This window comes from Argiope bruennichi, chromosome 1 (genome assembly GCF_947563725.1).
Source record: "Argiope bruennichi chromosome 1, qqArgBrue1.1, whole genome shotgun sequence".
Lineage (NCBI taxonomy): Eukaryota > Metazoa > Arthropoda > Arachnida > Araneae > Araneidae > Argiope > Argiope bruennichi.
In genome coordinates this window covers 5,418,401-5,440,916 of record NC_079151.1, presented here as the reverse complement: position 1 = coordinate 5,440,916, position 22,516 = coordinate 5,418,401, and the positions used below count along the sequence as shown (strand labels likewise).

Sequence of the window (22,516 nt, the reverse complement as noted above, 5' to 3'; positions counted from 1 at the left end):
TAATCTAGATAAATGAAATCAGCTATTTAATATTAATATCACAATTGTGATTTTTTATTAAATTATGAATGTGATAAATCAAAAGCGTACAAATCTAGATAAATAAAATTAACACTTTGATGGTATTAATATCACGACTGCCGTTTTCTTTTTTTAATGTAGAAGGCAATCTGCTAAAAGACAAAATACAGAGATTATTTTTATTATACTACAAAACTTGACACAAACGTTCACGTTTTTGCAGGTATAATGAAAAATGGATGAATAGAATGGTAGTGCACTCCAGCTCATTTATATTAATCCTATCTGAGTTAAAGAACTGAAATAAGGGTGAAACAAATATTTTTTTAGAAAATTGCTGCGATATATTATGATGATAATGCGAAACACAAGATTCTCTATACATGATGAGTATCCCCTGAAATTGAATAGCCTTCCTGGTTGATATTCCATAAAAGCTATTTGAGGAAGCAAAGTGAGAAATGAATTTTCAATGCGTTTCAAAGTGTCATTTTGAAAAGTGTTCAGGTATGAAGAACTCCAAACTTCCGCACCACATTAGCGAGAGAACGTCTGATCTTCAGCTCGAAGTTTGCATGTACAACAGGCCAGCATTTAAGATGTATCTATACAAAACTGATTTCAGAAATCTGGGTTTTCCAGGCGTGTAACCTCAGTTCACAAAAGAAGAGCAATGTTTTATGATTTGAACTCCTACCGTTACTCTCCGGACATTACTTAGAATCTTAATCTGTAGATCAAGTATTTCTACGACGCGTTTTTCAGCAGTGTGAGTAGGTACTGGTTATTTCAGAATCACATCAAAAAAATTTTCAGCCTCCCGTCGCCAGTTGTTCCTTTTGTTATTGTTATAATTATCAAGCAACCCCAGCGATAGAAAATTCGTCCATTCCTAATCTGAAGGTGTCGAGAGCAGGACTCTGCTCGTCACCCCTGCAGACGATTTCCCTCCCACTTCGGGTTAGACTAAAAAAATAATCTCCTTTCAGAGTTACCACCTCTTGACCCAGGAGCCATAAGTATAGCAGACCATCCCCTCCAGATTAAGATATCTACCGTTGCTGATCAAAGTCACTCAACTCACGAAAGAGGGGAACTTTTCATTTTTTTCATAAGGGGCCGTTTTCTTTTCCTTTTCGACAATGGAATAAGATGTAGTTGTTGAATACGCAGAAGGGACATTGCCACTTGACTATGATGCTCCCTGCCACAGTCATACTGTTACGGAATTAAACTTCAAAATCTCCTTCAAATAGAGATCGCAATTATCAAAAAATTCGAGATTTCGACGAATCTTGTCGTTTCAAGCCTCCCTGAGTTCGAAAAAATGCATTTTTGTCATTATGAGAAGGATGAAATTCGGTATTGATTTTAATATCGAATTCGCAGATTTCTATCACATTTTGAGCAAATTCTGTTCATAGGAAGTCTGTCAGGCTGGCTGTTTGATTATAGATTAGCACCCTGTCTATAAAAAGAAGAGAGTTAGATGAATAAAATTCCGTACACAAGTTTAGCACCCACATTGTAGACACGCATTAAATGCGAGTCAAATCCAACAAGGAGTGGAGCGTCTTTGTACTTTCAGAAACATGTAAACACGCTAATGCAAAAACGCAGTGACTTAGATACATCAAATTTGGTATGTGATACAACTGCAGCTCTGGGTCAAGTCTCTGTCTCAATAGTTTGCGAAAATATGCATCTAAAACACAAATTCGCCTTTATTAAAAAGCATTCCAGCATTTTAGACTATCAATCTAAAAAGCGCATTCTTGTAACTATAAAAAGTCTTCAATCTTCCTGTCAGTCTATTTGTAAATAGGTGCAAATCCACCACTGTGGGCCAAATATCTTCACTTAAATACGGCTTGGAAATTGAATGGGAGAAGAGCCTCCTGTAGTGACATTCCAATAATCTATCCAAGTTTCAAAATGAAGAGGTCCGTTTCAAAACAGCACTCCTGCAGGGCGTTCATCTAATGCAGCCTAACTTTCAGTTTATTATGCTGTTGTAGGGAATTCCGACATTCTATTGAATTTTAGCTGTTGTTTTATTTTAATATGCCTTCTCTAGGAACTATTGAAAATAGCCGCGTTCCCAAGACAAATCTTTGCTATTGTAGGATGATTAAGTATTATTTCAATTTGCATTTAGGAACAAGTGGTTTAAAGCTGAAATTTCGGAAGAATTGCCTTTTCGTCCTATTTGACTTTGAAACATTTCCACTGTTTGCATTTTATATCCAAACCGATTCCCCTGTGGTCTATGAACTCGTTGAAACTTCTGCCTTTGATGTAGAACTTGTTTTTGATATTAAAAAAGTAAAATCTCATAACTTTCAGTTCATGTTTCACACAGTTTCAAATACAACGTTCCCTGTCAGAATTACTTATGATATCCAGCAGAAAAAAAAATATTCTTCATCCACCAATGTAAAATTCTTGGTTATTTGACAGATCGCTTGAGAAAAGTCTTTAAGTTATATAATTAACTAGCAAGAAATTTACAGATGCACGTGCCAAAACATCCATTCTAACTCTCAACGAGACTGCATGAAGTATCCGAATACCTCATAGAAATCGAAAAAGGATTTATATTTTCTAAAGGAATTAATTTTAGACCCAAGACTGTGCTCCTGTTAACTGGGTTCCGGCAAACAATCTCAGTCGACGGGTCGACATCATTTTTACTTCTGTGATAATTGCCTACTGACGCGTGTAACACATTGTTGGCGATTCTGCTACAAAAGCAACTCCATCGTATACGATTAAATCCAATTATACTACCTACTAATTAAAAATAATTTTATTACTTCACGCATCATTGGTAGCATAATTTTTTTCCTTTTATTTCTTATGATTTTGTAATACTATCAATATAGTTTTAACTATGATAACTCATTGATAGAATGGCTATAGTAAAATTGCAACCATTAAATTAATAATTGGTACATCAACAATCACAACAACTAAACTGAAAAATAAGTTTCCTACCGTGTCGTATGCAAATAAATGTCATCTATGATTTAAAGGCTGTAACAAAAAACAATTATTTTATTTGGGGCTCTTACCGAAGAATAGGGCGAAATTTTATAGAAAGGGAGAGGCAGACAAAACGTTCCGTGCTTACTCCATTCGCTGACTCTCGAAGTTTAAAACTACGATACTAACTGGCGGAAATCCTGTAGCACGACAATAACCGAAAAGCCCATTCTTCCCCCGATCAACTATATTTTTACTCATTCTACAGTATGTTACCATTCATTTTTTTTTTTAAGTGGAGGCTTTAAGCAAGTTACAGAAAAGCGCCACTGTGAAGCTATTCAAAAGTATGGAGTGCTTGCTATACAGGACGTAGAGAACTTATTGTTTGAATATCTCTTCAACAAGTGGAGCTATTTACATGAAATTGCGAACACATCCGCATGAACTCAAAGGAAACGTATTTACTGATTATGGTTAGTTTCGAAGTAGATTATTGTTTCGCAAGAACAGGCCGATATTCAGTTGAAGATCATGTTCTCTAATTTCATTGTTGCGAGCAAAGACTTGATGAGATACTCAGGAAGTGCTTTAAAAAATTTCAAAGCTTTTTTCAAGCAGCATTCATTGCCAAGTCTGAAGGAACAAAATGGGTGACTGACGACTAAGTGGTCATGAAAACTAAATAAAAGATAGGATGTGTCCCCTAATAAATCACCTCTGCCAAATAAATAATGAAGAAAAATAATCCTGTCAACTCGATACTTAATTCAATAATTTAATGTCAGTCGACAGTTAAGAATAGCCTACAAATATCTGGACATTTTTGTCCTCGCGTAATTCAGTTATGACAACCATCCTGACCAAATGTTGTTAAAAAAAGACTGGAGTTCGTCAACATCATGTGTGACACGATCGACAATGATTTCTATGGTGGCGATTTTTTTTCCCCGATTAGGTACACTTTTGGTTATGCCAATCGGCAAAATTATCGAATTAGGGAAGCAATCGAATTTTTCGTAGTAAAACGTTTATATCCACAAAGGTTACTCCCTGGTATGATTTGTATGCTGATGTCATTTTCCATCCCTGTTTTTTTACAAGACAGTGAATTCTGAACACTATATGGAATTTTTGACAACGAGACTCATTACTAATACCCGCACAAATACTAGATCCCAGACACATAGTTTCAGCAAGAGGGGTCTCCTCCACATTTAGTGGATGATGATTTAGGCTAGCTCAAAAGTCACTGCGACAGTCGCGTCATTGCAAGAGACTTCCCGATTCAATTTCGTGATAGACTTTTCGCTCCCCCCCCCTCCTCCCCGTGTTCCTTACTCATCACCATTAAACTTTCTTTTGTGCAGCTGTGTTAAAGATCAGTCTGCAGAGATCGACTGAAATCCACAGAAGAGCTGGAAGCAGAGCAAACAAGGTCGATTCCAACAGACCTATTCAAGAAGATTATGGCAAATATTAAAAGGAGATTTAAGTTTGTCACTTCTTGAAAATTTGTAATAAAATACTTTTGTCGTTCAAAAGATATTCAATATTTTCTTCATCTATTCTCTGTGTAGCACCTGGTATTTGGTAGCCATTCTGTCAGAAAACTTTTGAGGGTCTAACGTTTTGAAAACATTTTGTCTAATTTGCTTGCTATTCGGCAGTATGAAGTCTCAAATTCGAGATTCCCTTAACAGTTCTAGCAGCCAGATCACCGCAATTCCATTGAAAAACACGGGGAACTTCTTTCTAATAAGTTTTAGCCGTTAGCGTGGTGTTATATATTCGTTCAGCAGATTATCGCAAGTGAGAAACGTGAGTGAATTGCTCTTCCGTATGTAGTCCAAATGGGAAAATGGGCACTGGCGGTCAAAAGTCCAAATAGAATTTCTGATACGATAAGTGAGAGTGAATGAATTTTGGAATTCTTCCTGCTGTCCTAAGAACTGATTGCGGAATATTAAAGATTAAATTTAGAAGATATTTTGACAAGGTGTATGTTCAGCGGGCTCTCAGCCATAAAATATTCTGTACTTAATCCCTGAATATAACGAGCCCATAAATTTTACTAACAATGCAATATCTAAAATATAAATAAATATGTGCTAAGTTCACCGTAATCAATGCTTTCCACTTTGACCTGCACAGTTAGAGCAAATTTAAAAGTAAAATTCATCAAAATTTGCTGGCAGAACACTCTTAGTTCGAATGATAGGCCGTATCTACCTTTTAGCAAAAATGATTAGAGCTCCAAAAATAGTAAGGAATAGGTATTAAAAGGATTGAAGCACTATCATAACTTTTATGTAATATTTCTAAAGCTGTTTTCATGCCTTTGTCTTTCCCAAACTATGCTCTTCATTTGTTTGTTAAAACAATATACGTTCCTATCCTTAAACGCGATTCTCTTTCCACAGAAGCCATCTTTGGCTAAGCTGATCTTGATGAATGAAAGCCAACATTTTGGGTCATGAATTGACAGAAATATTGATCGTCTGCCGATCTGTCTGTTCATTTGTATGTGAACCGAATGCCTGAGAAATGCAAGTTCCTTAAATTTATGAAATGGTCGGTATCGGTACGTGGTCTTTCCACCAAAATTGCAAGCTTGTCTTAAATTTTGGCACAGACTTTCCAGTGCACTTCACTATACTTCAAAACACAAAACACGCCGCTTTAACTTAAATCAAGAGAAGACCATTCTTGCCATACTATGATTTTGATTCTTCATTGGAAATGAAATTAAAAATTTCCCCTGTTATCTGCTTATCTTAGTTTAGTTTGTTTAGCATCCTTTTTTACTTGCATTAATGTAATGTTTGTTCGTATTACTAAAGTAAATGTTATTTAAATTTTATTGAAATGATTATTGATGACGATAATTATTGATTATTATTAGTATTGATAAAATAACTATAGTGAGAATCATTATAGCTGATAAGAAATCCCAGTGCTCAACAATACGACACGAATTTACGATATGAAACTACGATTAAAACATCAATTAGATTCATCAAAATTCTAAACATCGGAATAAAATAATAAAATCAAAGCTGATTAAATTGAAATACAAACTGAAAAGCTGACTAACGTAAAAATTTATAACCAAAGAAAGACACCGAAACCTCAAGTTGAAAACAATGAAAGTAATCTGCTCTGAAGAAAGTCAGGAAGCTCTTTACAAATACCATTCGGTAAAAACAGAGCTGTTGTTTGTTTTGTTCAGGCTTCGCGAACATTCATTTGAACGATTCCTGAACTTTCTGTATTTTTTTATTTACTCTATTGCTTGCTATTTATTCTTCGAAGGAAATGGGAAACTTCATCTTATTGGAAACTGCAAAAGAGTTTCTGCGGACAAATTGCCAAATTCTTTTTCTAAAGTGAAAATCTAAATTACGAACGAAGCAATGCATCGAACATTATATTTCAAAGCCAACTTGAGGACTCAGCCACTTTCAAACTTCATCTCTTTATTTACTTGCCTTGGGACTAAAATAAAGATCATGATATAAAGATTTTATACTATCATTATGTATGGCTACTGAAAGAAAATTGCTTAATATCATGGCGCCTGACTGTTAGCTTCATTTCTTTTTATTTCACTTGCCCTGCTTCACGTTCGTAGAGAACGAGTTTTGGAATTTACTTTTCACTCAGTTTCTGATTTGCTTGAATTCTGAATTTTTCTGCCATTGAGAATTCTCGGGAGCAAAAAATTATTTTAATATTTTCCGTAATTAACTATCAGGTTTGGCAATTTATTTTATTCTAATTACGAATTTAAAACTAATTCGTAATTTAAATGTCATTTTTTATAATAACTATCTCATAGAAGGATTGTAAAATTCATCGTAGAAGATAATGTTTATTAATGTTCTATTGCAATGAATTTCAAAATATATATTTTGTGTATTTTAGGATGATTTTTCACACTCAGATTCATCACCACCTCCTATTAATTATCAAGTAAGAATGCTATATTCATCAAGTAAGAATGCTATATTCATCAAGTAAGAATGCTATATTGGCAAATAATGATGAATGCAAAAATTTTAAAGTGCAAGGAATAGAAATTATAAAAAATAAAGAAATAATAAATATATGTATTAGTAATAGATTTAATTACTCCAAGAGATAAATCAGTAGGTAGAAACAAATTAACTATCGTGGTCCATTTTATAACTCGCTGAAAGCAAAAATAGACAATGAGATTTCATATAAAATTTCATGCTTTTTGCTCTTTGCCCTTTTCTCTTTTTAAATTATTATTCTTATTAGACAAACATCATGACAAAAATGCACTTTCCGGATTTTGCACGATATAAAATTTAGACATTCATCCTACTTTTTGTCAATTTGCGAGAAAGTAAAATTATTTTTTCCTTTGACTGATGCTATTTTTTCCCTTATTCAAACAGTAATCATATAAAACAGTTACTTAATACGTCTCACAAAAAGAAAAGAAAACGTCTTTCGCCGACAATCTTTTTTTAAATAAAGTTTGAGAGATGGTGATTTAAAATGTTGGAATATATATGCCTTCTTTTTTTTCTTTTTTTTTTATGGAAAAGGATTTTTTTTTTAAACTTTATTCTTACCCTTGAACAAAGTTTTCCAGTTTAATACTCTGCAATGTGACAATAGAAGGAACAAGTTGACTTCCCCTCCCCCCCCCCTTTAAAATTCTCTTCCCGCTTGTAGAACTTTGCATTGAGCATTTGAAGGCAAATCAATTTAAATAACAATAACTGGAAAAAAAGCTGATGGCTATTTTTAATGAATAATTTATCTTTAGATACTGTTGAGAATTTCTGTAGAATTTTAAATAAAAATACGTTTATATGGAAGTCCATTCACAAAAAGAAAAAGTCATGTTGTTTATTTTTATTTTGAGCGGATTGATTTTATGTTTTTTGGGATTTTTCAAGTGAACGGAAGATAAAAGTTAGTTATCAGAAGAAAGGTTGCTGTGCACTAATGCATTTTTCAGCTTTCCTTTTAACTTTTAAGATAATAAAGTAAACAATTCAAAAGGTGAATTATTAAAATAAGTAACTTTTTGCTAGTATTACACGGAAAAAATATTGGCGTTGGCATAGCAGATTTCAAATTTTTCAACTAAGAACACTAAACTGCCGATTATTCACGCACTCATAAACTATTTTATGGTTATCCGCTGTTTTTAAATTCAAAATATTTATCAGAAAATTCAATCACAAATAAAAAAGACTACTTTAATAATAAAAAAAAATAGTTGATCCGTTTTATTTATTTATTTGATAAAAAAAGGAAAGAAAGAAAAAATATGTAAGTGCAAAAATCTATTTTTTACCAAGTCATAATTGTATGTTCAGCCCATTAATAAAAATAATGCAAAATCTTGTCGATATGTGCCCCTCGCCGAGTTTTGAGAATCATCTGTGACTAATCGCCCGCAGTTCCAAATGTCGTAAATATAATTTCTAGGCATTGCCTATCTTTTCCAAGTTCAATTTAACATGATTGGTTTCAAACGGAATTTTGTAATCTTTTTTACACTCATTCCTGAAGTTTTAGGGAACCGTACATTCTCGATAATAGAACAACATTTTCTATTTTAAGAACTCAACTGTCAATGTATCGCTTGCTTTTATTCAGTTTTGATTCGATTGGGGGGGGGGAGTTGGCTTAGAGTAAATTCAAGAAAAATCGAATAAGCGATTCATAGCAGAACGGTTAATGATGCCCCACCGAAATGCCAGAATATAGAAATGATTTTTCAATCAAATGCATTTATGTGAAGAGAAATCATTAAAGGTAAAGCCATGTGATACGCACATTCATTCGACATCCACAATGGATATCGAAATCAAAGATAAATTCCCACAGATTCATTCAAATGTCGAATAAATAATTACTACGATTCAAATTTCAATTTATTCAGAGTATTTATATGTTTCATATTTCAATTATTCTTGCTTTAATGTTTGGAATTTTTATTAAAGCTGAGCAAGGCTAGTAAATATCTATATAACATAAATTGGCAGATGAGCGGCCGATAAGACAGGTTCCCCACATATAGATTTAGTTCAAAATGAGCTAGAAATGTGCACATTTGATGTTAAAATCGCTTATTTTATCCACTTAGCTCGTAGCAGTATGAAATTTTATTTCTCATAGGTCGACTGATTGACATACGCAAGTAACCAAGCCCCTGACATGATTTTAGGCATTCAAAAAGGATGAGGGGTAAAAAAAAAATTCATAGCTTAATAGTTTTGTATTTTGTCGCTGCTTTTCTTCCCACCCATATGCCAAATTATAAAATCAATATTTTTATACATTTGAGCTATTGCATACGATTATCACTATTGAAATTTAGTTTCGAATGTAAACAGATATGATTTCTATTCAACAAATGCAGGAAAATTCTTCTTCTTAAAATGGGATTCGATGGCAGCGATTTCGTTTTCTGTCAAACAACTTTTCCAGAATCAATATCTGCCTCGCTTTCTTTGCCTATCACGATCGCAACTTTTTTTTTTTTTCCCCCACTTTGGTTTGTTGACTGGATCACGTGACCCTCTAAAAATAAAATAAACTAGACTCGCTTCAAGAAAAATCTAGCACACTTCCTTTTCCATGGGCTTTTTTTTTTTTTTCTTTTTTTTTTCAAAAAGGCAAAATTTGTGGAATGGTAAATACTATAAAACACCTTTTTTTATATTGCTGTTCTTTGAAACTGAAAAATCTTTAAATAAAGTAGAATATTTTAGGTTTTATAGCAAATCTGAATAGTCAGTCAGAGCGTGCCTTTATTAGATGGTTTGATTTAAGATAATCAATGAATGCAACAAGATGAAATCTTTCGACACTATTTTCATTTAAAGATATAAAAAGTGTGGTTTCTCATCTGATAATTGCATTCCTCAAAGAAGAAAGACAAACTGAATGCATTTTGCCTTATTTATAATGCAACGTTCCGATAGCTACAGAACCATTTAGTGACTTAATACAAAAATAATTGGCCCATAAAATCTGTTTTTTTTTTTAAATGTCCGGTTTGAAATTTGTTTTGTGAATAGCTCTTTACCTTTATTCGTTTACTAATCAATGATGTTTAAAGTTATTCTGAATTTCTGATATTCCCACTGACTGCCAAAGACAACATTTTATACTTGAATTTTTTTCATCATTGCACACTTCGGAGATCTTACGGCTAAACAAAATATCCAGTTTTATTTATGTGTTCCACTACCCCCCCCCCCCAATCCTCGGGTGGCATCTGATACATGGGGATGAATATTGCGGAATGGTGGTTGCTTCTTGCCACTTTTATGGATACAGAATTTGTCGAGCCCAGCTGCCCTCTATCGATGATGAGACGTGTCTTCTTCAGGAGGGGTTTGTGGCCGGTGATGGCTCTTAGTATTCGACCTCGACTCCCGCCAATGCTGTCCAGTGATTCAGATTTTTCTGTCCACCTTCGGGCGGATCTGAGCAGCTCTCTGTGGTCCACTCATTCCTTTCGCGCTCAGAACTTCATTTGTTGCTTATCATCGATTCACAAAGGCACCACAGTTGTCAATTTTCAAAATTTTACAAATGGAAGCTGAGTTTTTCGCAGCACTGACGATGATAACAAAAAAAAAGTCATGATTGGTTCCATCATTTGAAGACATATCCGAAGAATGCGTGATCAAATGCAAGTAATAACTTCGCCGATAGGTTGTGAATAAATCTAATTTGGCATTAAAGCATAAATGGGAAGACGAAGAAACGCTGCAATCTCAAGAAATGAAACGATAAATCTTGTCTAATTCTTCTTAATTAATAAAGAATTTCAAGAAGAAGTAAATTAAGAAGCTAATAATGATGCCTATTTTATTTGTTTACATTTTTCTATTTAGTATATCCTGGATAATTTTTTGCCAATAGTTATAAAACATCCGTAGTTAAATACTCATTCATATTCTAGGTATTTGCTTACTTTTATATCACATTAAAAAAACAAAGAGTTAAAAAACAAAAGAATTCAATTCTTCCTCCTTTACACGAGCAATTTTGGGATAAAAATGTCAGGGAGGTCTGGAGTGAAATATTCCAAGTTAAGGACACAATCTCATTCATTCTGTAAAAGAAGAACGAGCTCGATTTTTAAAACGCATCGAATAAGTTTCGTAACTGAATTATCAGTTGAATTTGAGCGATTTATGTAACATGACAAATTCATAATCTTAAAAATTTGATTATAAGTTAACAGTTCAACCTTTGATAAGATAATTAACTAAATTAGATTGTAGAACAATGGAATAAATATAGCAATTTTGCTTTTTTCCTTGACTGTACTTTTTCGCCTCCGACAAAGTAATCGACGAGATTTGGATGCTTCTTTCGATCTGTGAAAAAGGTTTCCAAATCCGGTTTTTCTCTTAGTTTTCTTTGTTTTCTCGCACTTGAGAAACTATTTCGACGGCGAAATTTTCATTTTGTTCTCGAAAAACGCTTTTTTTTTTTTTTTTTTTTCTTTTTCTTTTCAAACTTTGTTATGCAGAAAACACGTTCTATTCCTTACAATCGCATGTAATTTTATTGAATAAGATTCACAAATATTATGCATCTACATAACATGTTTAACTTTTTTTTTTTTTTTGCACAATAGAATGAACCTTTAGAGGCTGTTTATCACACAATATACATATTTTTTAGATTTTCAAGCTGCATAACATTCATTCTTTTTGGAAATTTTTATTATTTGCATATTTAAATGAAAATTCCACTGTAATTATTAAACCCGTCATATATTATGCTAATTTTTTGAGAGATTTTACTCAATTATATTTTCCTGAGCCTACCGATTTCTGGTTAAATCCATCTCATCACATCACATATTCGATTTTAAATCACATCACATATTCGATAGAAAACCAAATACTTTAAGAAACAAATATTTTTCTACTCTTTTATAATTAAAATAAATCCTTCGTTCTCTATGTCCTAAATTTTCTATCTGATATAAAATTTTTCTTGCTAAAAATCCTCTTAATTTACAACTGAAATTCTGGTAATTTTCGTTTTCGATAACTTTCCAGTTCTCTTAAGAGTATTTCATTTTTGGAAATAATTAATTTTCTTAATTTCAAAGGTTCTTAAAATTCTGAATTTATTTGGATTTTATTTTAAAATATTTTTTTATCTTGAATGAATTAACAATGTTGTACAATTCATTTAAAGATTTTATTTTTATCTTTTATTTCCGCAGTGCCTCAGAGATTTTTCGAGAAGAGTACAATCTCGCCGCTTTGTAGGTACGTCCATGCCAATCATTTCACACATTTTATTACTGGCAGAATTTAAAATGTATCAGAAAAGTAAAAATGTAACCTCCCTGCCCCCTTATTTTCACAAGCAATTGCGAAGGCTTTCTCTGTTCGGCCTTAAAACTAAGAAATACGATCACACCTTCTTAATATCATCTAGCTGTCTTTGACGAACCAGTTTGTTTGCCCATATTGTTGAGAGCTTTCAAGGCTGTTGAACTAATAATATGAAATGCATTCTTTAAAAAAAAAATCCGACTTGTTATTTGATAAGAGCGAAAAACATAAATTTAAATAAATCAATCTACTTCAAGCTACTGAGCGATTCAAATTTAAAAGAGCATGCATGCACAACGAAATAAAAGCGAAAGTGAAAATCCTACTTCGGAGTAAAAGTCCAGAGAAAGCAATTAAAAAAATATTGTAACATTGGTAAAAACTTGCAATTGAGCTTTTTCATGAATGAGATTGAATTTTGTCGTATTATTAAAAACTTGTTTCGGATTGTGTTTCAGATTTTAAAAATTTATACGGGCATGAAATAGATATAAAGATAAAGATACATGAAATAGATATAAGTTTTATGATAATGCAAAAAAAAAAAAAATGTACGATGATATTTTAGGAGAATATGAGCATCAATTTTCTTAAGCAAGTCATAGTCTCTACCTATCTGGAGACTGTTAAGTCTATTCGCGTTTGATTAAACCTTTTGCTTGGTGCACATTTTTTTAATCAATATGATACCTTTTTTTCCTCTGAATGAATGGATTTTTTTTCTTTTTTCTTTTTTTGTGAAATGGCCCGTTCTCTTCCAAGCATTTCTAATAATATCTTACGCTTCCATTCATTAACTAACCGAAGCATTGAGTTAAGTTCAGCTGTAGAAAGTCGTCAATAAAATCTGAAATATTTTCAAGCCGATTTATTTACATTTGAGTGTTGCCCTTCGAAAGTAAATAATAAAAACAATTTCTGTGTTAAGTACGTGAGTTTTATATATAAAGAGAGATAGTAAAACATAAAGGCTTTCGCTATGAATAGAAAAGAAATCGTCAAAATCGTGAGCAGATACTATTTTTTAAACCTTCCATCGATCGCGTTCCAGTAAATGTAGCTAGTTACAAAAAGTAATGAAAGCCTTCACCAGGAATGACTTACGCATAGAAATTGCAGAACTGCAATATCCAAAATTTATAACGCTTGAAACTATAATCAGAGTTATTTTGAAATCTTAATAATTTTTTGTAACAATTTGCTAAAGAAAATATTCTATAAAATATATTCTCTGCTATGTGATGTTTAAAATTTAATTATTTTAAATACTCTAACTTACCATACTCATATCATCAGATTTTAAGGTAGATTCTTTCATTCCTTACAGGAAGCCTGCCTGTTGTAACGCTTCTCAAGACACGAATTCGAGACATTTTCTGTTCATCTTCACCAATCATCCTAAAACCCAAAACCAACTCTCTGTTCAGAAGTCTGAGGATACATGTGCGTGATGCTTTGCTCAAGTTATCTTATGAGCAACAATAGCTAGAGTCATTTTGATTGGATTTTAATCATCTTGACATGTGTTGCAAGGAGAGTAAAATCGTAAATAAACCAACCAACTCAAAGACGGTGGAAAAGAGGGTGGGGCTTTGATTTTCCTTTTTCCATAATCTTCTTAAAATTGAAATTGGAAAAATAAATCAAATGAGTCTAATTAGCGCTTTTGTTAAAACGAACCATTTTTATATTAAAATTTTTGCGATAGCTGTAATTGCTTAATAGATAGAGGCGAAAAGTGATTTTCGGCACCTCACTAATGATTTTTGAGACAATCTACGAAGAAGTGAGAGGCTGAAAAAGGATTTCGGTCTCTAATGATTTTGGTTTTGATATAATCTGTGCTGCGCGTTTTGAAAAAAAAATGATAGGCTTTTCCTTTTCTGAATTTTAAATTGTTTAAATGTATGAGGCTAAACTTTAATATCTTGAAGAAATCTAATTAAACAAAAAATAAAGGTGGAGAAAATTTTCGATCAAAATTATGTAAAAATGATCAACTTTAAAAAAATGACAGAAGCTTTCATTCTGCTGAAAATATTTCATTATAATCTATAACCTGGAAGGCAAAACGTGAGTGCGCTTGATTTATCTTCATTTCGCCTTTTCAAAAAAAGAAATTTATTTTCTTAAATCGTATTTTTTTCTTGACATAAGAGCAAAATATTCCTCACTCACCGACCAAGAAATCTCCTTAACTATTAAGACAAGACATCTCAAATTTGGCGGATGTTTGTCTTTAAATGTGATTCAAGTCTATCGGAAAGATTTAATTGATATTTTGCTATCCTAAGACACTGATTATTACGAAATTGACTTCCACAGTTGGCAACCAATTTAGTAAAGGGTTACTCAGGAGAGAAGTACTGCTCATGCAAGAACCTTTTGTGTATGAGTCCGAGCAGCCCATGATGGCTATAATAATGACTCAGTCGAATTCTTGATTTCTACTCCAGTTGTAATGCCCATTATAAGTTATAAAAATATCGTCAATGTCTCTTTTTTCTGTGTAGAATATTATTCCGGTTGTACATATTTCAAAGAAAGTAATGACCCCTCTCACTGATAAACTTACCTTCATTTCGTGAATTCAGTTTTCTTTTAGTGGAACAATGTTATATTTAACTAAGGCTTAAAAAAAAATTCGACAATCAAATTATAAATCGTTGAGGTTACTTACAATAACACGTGTTATTTTTTACTTCAAAAACTTTTTTGAACAACGTCAGAAAGGTTGGGGTTGGCTTCCCCCTTACTGCATTTATCAGAAGAATTTAGCATGTAAGAATATTAGAGCAATATATTTAAACATGAGAAAAGCATTTAACTTAAATATTTACAAATATGCAATGCAGTTTTGTGTCTATACCCAAATATCTAATGGTACATTTCGAATTTTAAAAGAATATGATTTTTACATTATATACTACTAGTATAATAAATAAATGTATTACAAATCCAACAAAAGCACAGAAGGCAAATTTCTTACGTTTTATTGGAAATTATTGAAAACAAACTCATAAAAATAGTATGTGCTAATGCAGCTGAATTTGGATTTTTGCATACATTTTATTAATGCAAATGAATAATTTTTACAATTTTTTTTTCTTTCGATAATTTAAATATACCGAAAATAACTTGAACATACCTGCAAAACTACCGACGTGAAATGTTAAATTTAAAAGTCTTTTTTTTAACACTTCAGTCAGATTTCACAACAAATCATCGATATGTAAAATAAAATTTCACATCTACGAGGAGGTTACATCCTCCCCTTTGTCACGCCGCTTTCAGCAAATTAATTTTGCCCCGACAGGGAGGCAGGGACATTCCCGGCGTGGCAGGCCAGCCAAGGGATCCTCCTCCACTGGTGCTACCTCTGCTACTACCCTAACAAGACGTAAAACCGGCTGCTTCTTTGATTTTGGATTAAATTTCATAATATTTATTTCGTGCAGAATAATTTTCTGTATAATTTTGTATGTTGTATGCAATAAGCATAATCCCCCCCCCCTTTAAATAAATCCCAGTGATTAATCCGGTGCTGTTTTTTATGACGTCTGCCGCATTACTGAAAGAGCATGGGTACAGCATTAAAAAAATCGCTATAAAACACAAGTATGCTGTGAAAGAACCCAAGGTGATATATTTGCTTTTAATTCACTAATTAACAGCTGCAAGTGAAATATTCAGAAATGACACATATAAAGTCTTAATTCAGCCGTAATTTAGAAAAGCGGGCGACATCTTTACCCACAATTTATTTGAAGAATTAATTGATAAATTCTTTCTTTTCATTATAGATCATTAATCTCTGCATCTAATTGAAAAAGAATTGCAGATTTGCGATAAATTATGAGTCCGCGGCTATTGCAATCTTTTGGCATTAGTTTAAACACTTCAAAGCTTCTGAATATTTTATTTCAGATTTTGAAGCAAAGCAAATTGCTTCAGTATGCAATAATTCAGTGTTTTTGTCTTATACCTAAAAAATATTTGAAAGCATTTAGCTTTGGTTGAAAGGAAATTGCCGTTGCTTTCTAATCTGCCGAAAAGAATCTTTGGACTTCGCAAAAATATTTTTTTTAACTAATAATATTGTGAACGAAACATATATTAACGTGGCTCGGTGGTCTAGGGGTATGATTCTCGCTTTGGGTGCGAGAGGTCCCGGGTTCAAATCCCGGCCGAGCCCGTATGCAATATTTTTAATTTGTCAGTCGCGGAATCTCTTAAACAGTGTATTCGTATAAAACACTGCGATCGACAAATTTTTCAGCCTTCTATTTTCGTTTTGATGCCCCCCCCCACACACACACGATGGCCAATTCAAACGATAGCTAAATTTTCGTTCCGTTCGCAATTATTCTCTCCTTCTCGCGCACGAGAACAGTAGTATTTTTCCTTCCCACCCAAATTGAAGTAGACTCTTCCAAACGCATTCCAGTTACGAAAGGTAAGCTAAGCTGTAAAGCAAGTGCATTCATAACCGGTGGTATACCAGGAAAATTAATTTATCGCTCTTTGGCGAAGTTTGTGGCAATTATCTAAAAAAGTTCCTTTCTACAAGCATTGAATAGAATAATAGTGAATTTGTGGCAGTTAGATGAATGTGTTCAGAGCAATGAACTGAAGGATAGAATCGTCTTGATACAATGTCAGAATTAATTTTAGAAAAGAATGTATTTGAATCGAAATCCGCAAGTTGATTCGCTTTCGCAAGGGTTATTATACAAACTGTTATATACTGTTACCATACAAACGTATCTGAAAGGTAATTAGCAATGTCAAAAAATAAAAAAGTAATTAAATAAATGTTTATATTTCTATGAAAACTGTTATTATTGTCTATTAAAACAGAGAATTGCGGTAATAAAGATTAATTTCATTTTTTCTTAGTTTTATGCAGAACTGGCCTTCTCCATAGAGGAGCTTGTGTGCAAGAAGCAATTTGTGGATCTTAAATTTTTTGAAAAATAGAAAAATTACAAACACGGACATATATTACCCATGCATGTTTATTTACATTATGCATGCATTATGCATTAATTACTTTAAAAAATTTACAATTCCTTTTTTTTTCCAATTTTTTTTTTCAAAGCTTTATACAGCAAGTGAATTTAAGCGTTCTGTACACAATGCTTGACCGAAGGCAATTCTTTATTAATTTTAGTATGCTGAAAGAGCTCTATAGTAACTGGCAACATAAGAAACAGTTTTAACACAATTAATGCATTGAGAAATAACTCATTACAATTTTTATTTAGTATGTATTGCTTGTGTCGTGCGTTATTTACATCCCTTTTATTAGAAATCAAATCAATTTCCTGGATTAGATCTTCATTTACATATTTGTTATAAAATTTCACAAAGTGTGTGAACATTTTGCTTATTTGTGTTCCCTAAATTAATGATTGAAATAATTAATTTTAAATAACATGAACCGATTTGGAACGCTTTTAAGTCTTCTATTTATACAATAACAGTATCAATTACAGTGTTAAAAATAACCTTTAAATTCATCTACCGGATTTTCTATAACTCCCTCTTCTATTTCAGAATATAATCTTTCTCTTTTTCGAATTCTTTTTCAGGTAAATGTTCTGAAATATTCACATTACATGCGATCATCTTTGACTCTTCTAAAAAATGCGTTAAATTTTGCTCTTAAAGTTTAGATTTCAGTTTTAATTTTATTGATTAAAATGAAATCAATCAAGAACAATTGTTTTTGGTCGAGATAATTTATTAAGAGTGTTTATTTTAGACAATATTGCAAATCATACTATTAAACATAAAATAAATAACATTTCTTGTATTAAATCCAACAGACTTGAAACTTCGGCTGCTGCTGTATTATCGGTATTTGCATCAACAAGTTTTATAGGGCATTACAAGTTTGTTCAAACTGTGTGTACACCGTTTTAACAGAATCTATTTTAGCTTCCCAACGAGTGTCGCATAATGGTTTAAGAATAATGTTTAAATGCTTTTGTGGAATTTCCATCATTTTTAGATACATAAAATAAGCAATAAAAAAGTTGCAATATCTATAAAAAAAGTTTTTGCAATATATATTGTTGGATGCGGCATCACAAATTAATAAATTTAAAGAGTATGATAGGCAAAGCACTTAAATTGGATGAGGATTTAGAGCGATTATTCTAAATTGTACACCTTTATATTATTTCCTTTTCACGTTGCTACCGTTGTCTTATGTCTGTCATCTACAATTCGTAATATCTAAACGAAGTTCGCTTAATCTTTTCAATGGAGGTTTTGTTAGTCCTTCTCCAGTCAGATCAGTTACCTCAATAAACCCTGTAAATGACTCATTTATAGTTAGTCTTTTTTTTTTCTTCAAAATTTTCAAAATGAAGTTGGTTCCTGATGGGAAATATCAAGAGTACAATCCATATGGATATTATAGTATGCTTGTTTGCTTTTATATCGTCTTTAATTTTATGAAAGACTTTATTTCTTAACGCAGGGATAATTTGTTCTTGTGATCTACTTGTTAAATGATGCACAGTTCTATTTTTCGAATTTTTTATTATGTTTATAGGATCCATTAGCACAGAGGCTTATTTACTTAATAATTCTATTAAACTCATAAAATTTCCCTTATTAGGAGTTCCTATTATTTCATGAGTTCCTCGGAGTAGAAGATTATTACAAAATAAAAATAGAGTCGGATTTACAATTCAATGAAATAATAATTTAAATCGTTCCGTTTCCTTATCTATAGTAACTTGATTTGTTTTTATCAATAGACGAACATAAATTTAGTCGTTTTAGTCATTCTTTCCAAGCAATAAGCAAATTAAAGTGGCACATAAAACGCTCATGATCTGACATTTGACAGCTATCTCCACTTATTATCGCTCCCTATAAATATTGCAGATTGTTTTTTTTTTTTTTTCCTCTTCTTTTGAAAAACAATGTGCAACAAAAGCAAAATACCGAATCGAGTTTCTGAACACATTAACCAGCTGCGAATCTGGGTCTCACCATTTGGTGCTTTTATTAAAAGTAGCAGAAAGAGGAAAATGATCTATCTTTAGCACTCCTTCGCAAAACCTCCTTTGTGTTGTACAGGTCCGGTTTTAACACCTTTGTAATGTACAGGTCCGGTTCTAAATTTGTCAGTTATAACACTTGGCCACAAACCTGGATCACTTATATTCACTTGCCCATATTTTTATTGTTATTTTTGTAGTTATTTTCTGATTCGATCATATTTGTATAAACATACAGTTCTTTAACGAATTTCAGTTTCTATATTTGCATTACAAGACTATGTAGTTTGTGAGGAACTTTCTTCTCCAGTTGAAGCTTGAATTGCAATTTCTGAAGTCAATACAATTTCATTGTCAGAATTACTTCGTAGACAAGATCTTGCATGAGTAGTCACAAGTAGATCTACTAGTGACTTCTTAAAATTTAGCTTTTTTTTCTTTTCTTCTTTGCTGCTAATTTTTATTTTTGACAGCCAGTGGGCATAGACGTGGTTAGATTAAGTAATATTAAACATTTTATATTATGAATTATCAAAATACTATATGCAATCTAACATGGTAGGGGTGGTAAATGACCATAAACCTACTTACCTTATGTTTATAGTATGTTGCACACTTGCACTAAATTGTAATATCTCCATAAACCATATATTTCCAAGCCCATCGATTTTTCCAGTTAAATGTCTTTCTCTCTTCTTTCCATTCCACGATTATTGTTCAAAATATTAGGGGCCCTTCAATCTCAGGGCTCCAATACATAGCATAAGCCATCACCACTCCCAGTTCCACTTTCGGTTTAATTAATTCCTCTGCAAAACTAATGCGCCATCAGTACTACGTCTCAAATGAAAGTGATCCCTTCGGTGCCCTTGAAAAGGTGTCAAAGGTCATCACGTGTATTGAATTGGAGAGTGGCCGGAAATCCTATGTTATATAAGACTAGTGATCATTTGTTCGTTCCTTTTTTGCCTTCTTTCTTTACTTCTGCTTTTGTGCCGCTTTGCGCCTTCTTGTTTCATACCTGCCGAGAGAGAATAAAACGAAATTAAAAATAGAACGTCTCGTCTATGTCTCCAGTCTGCATTCTCTGCTTCAAACAAAATATGTTATATATTGTTTAGCCGAGAAAATTCGAAATTCTTCACACACACACATACACACACGCACGCATGCACGCACACATACACACACATTCACAGTGTGTGCTAATTACATGAGATCATCAAGTGTTTTTAAAATTGGGATGGAGGGATACATAATTGTGTCGTCATATAAATGCACTTTATCTTATAAAAAATCGATATTTCAGAAAATATCGATTTTTTAATATAAACTTTTGAAAAAGAATCTATTTAAGATATCATGACGATGAATTATGGCCACAATGAATCTCTATCCAATGAGCCAATGTGCGCAATTCAATGCTTATCAGAATTCACTCGAGCTTTTATGATGGATGCGTTTCGCAATTACTTGCAGAGTTTTTACAACTGTATTTTTACTATTGCATGGCCCCTCTGAAATCCATTTTTATTTATTCACCTTGTAGCGAACAACACAATCTTTATGTTTGGAAATGAAAATATAAACGAAAACGAAAGAAGTATGATCAAAAATTAAATATATTTAATTTTTGTAATTAAATAACTATTTAATTACAATAGTAAAATATTTTAATTACTAATTTATGCAATAGTAATTAATGTAACTATTGCATTTTACTTCATTTATTTTGCAACGAAATAACTTTGTATGGCAAACTGCCTGACGCACATTTCTCACTCATGGGATCAAAATTCAATAAATCGACGGTCGGTTTTGTTAAATTCAGACCATTATTTAATATACATTTAAAACTGGTAATTATACAGGTTTCTTGTTTAGTTTTAAATTTGCAAGACTGTTTGAGTCAACTTTTTTTTCTTCTGTTTATAGCATCTATTATGCATTGAGAAATATAATTTAAATTATTATGTACACAATCCTATTTGTTTTTAATAAATTTAAAACTAATTAGCAAATTTTATTACCCTTTTTATTATGCTATATCCATATACATTAAATTCTGCTTTTTTCGTGCTTTTGTAATTGCTAATAAGTGAGCACATTATTTTCCAAAATGTTTCGCGATCTCAAGCTATACGAATCCTAAATTCCGTTCTTGTGCTTCCGATATGGATCCTTTTATTCTGATCACGGCACGGAGAAAGTCTCCTTCGATTCGGAGGCACTGTTTTGGAGAGAAGCATGTGTGTTGATAGATTGACTGGCTTTTATTACTAGGACTGATTTCAAGTTGCATAGGAGTGGAAGATGTGTTGGAATGTTTTTTTGTGTTGGAATAGATTTTCAAAGTTCTATATCTAAACATACCACTTCCTCATTTCTATTTCATAATATGTTGTTTATTAATTCATTTTACTTTACGTTTATGATAAAAATCCTTTTTAGTGATCACACAATCGCACATCATTTGATAACGATTTATAGTTCAATGCTTGTCGAATAGGATTGCGCCTTCTGTGCTGGTCGAATTTTCAAAAGCATAGAGTAACAATCCTGGCATTATTTTCCATCTCATCTCAGTAACGTGGCAATGAAGCCATTTCTATATTGATAAAATGGAAAATGTTAATGGGAATATGTAGTGATGAAATAACACATGCTTTTTCAGATGATAGGATTGAAAAATACGTTTTTCCTCTTTTACTCCCCTTCATATGAGTTCTTTCTTATCAAATATTCAGTATTTTGAATTGCTTAAAAAATTTTCCACCACTTAAATTATATGAAATATTTTATTTTATTTTTATAATAACGATTATTTTTAATGTTAGTTTTTCAGTCTATAATTGTTGAATATGTAATATCCTAATTCTAAATTTTACAATTCGATTTTCACAATGCACCTAATTGCTGACAGGGAATGGCTATCAACATTCAGAAAATGAGCATTTTGTTTGGATTTCTTCCATAAATGCGTTTACACTCCATAATACTTAATACTCATACGCATTTCGGAATCACTGTTTTCAGTTTCCGAAAGTTTAGGTCATGTTCCAGCTTTTTGCAGTCATTTAATCTATACGAATCGAATTAAAATTCTAGTTGTACCTTTCAACGAAA

General features: G+C 32.2%; 1 protein-coding gene and 1 non-coding gene across 2 annotated transcripts in view; both read left to right on the top strand.

The window, feature by feature from the left end:
• The window catches only part of LOC129960822 (protein PALS1-like), a 190,862-nt gene that overhangs the window by 75,482 nt on the left and 92,864 nt on the right, over nt 1–22,516 (top strand). The gene's annotated exons all lie outside the window — the stretch shown is intronic.
• Trnap-ugg (transfer RNA proline (anticodon UGG)) lies at nt 16,495–16,566 on the top strand. Its single transcript has one exon. It is a non-coding gene; the product is annotated as a tRNA-Pro (tRNA).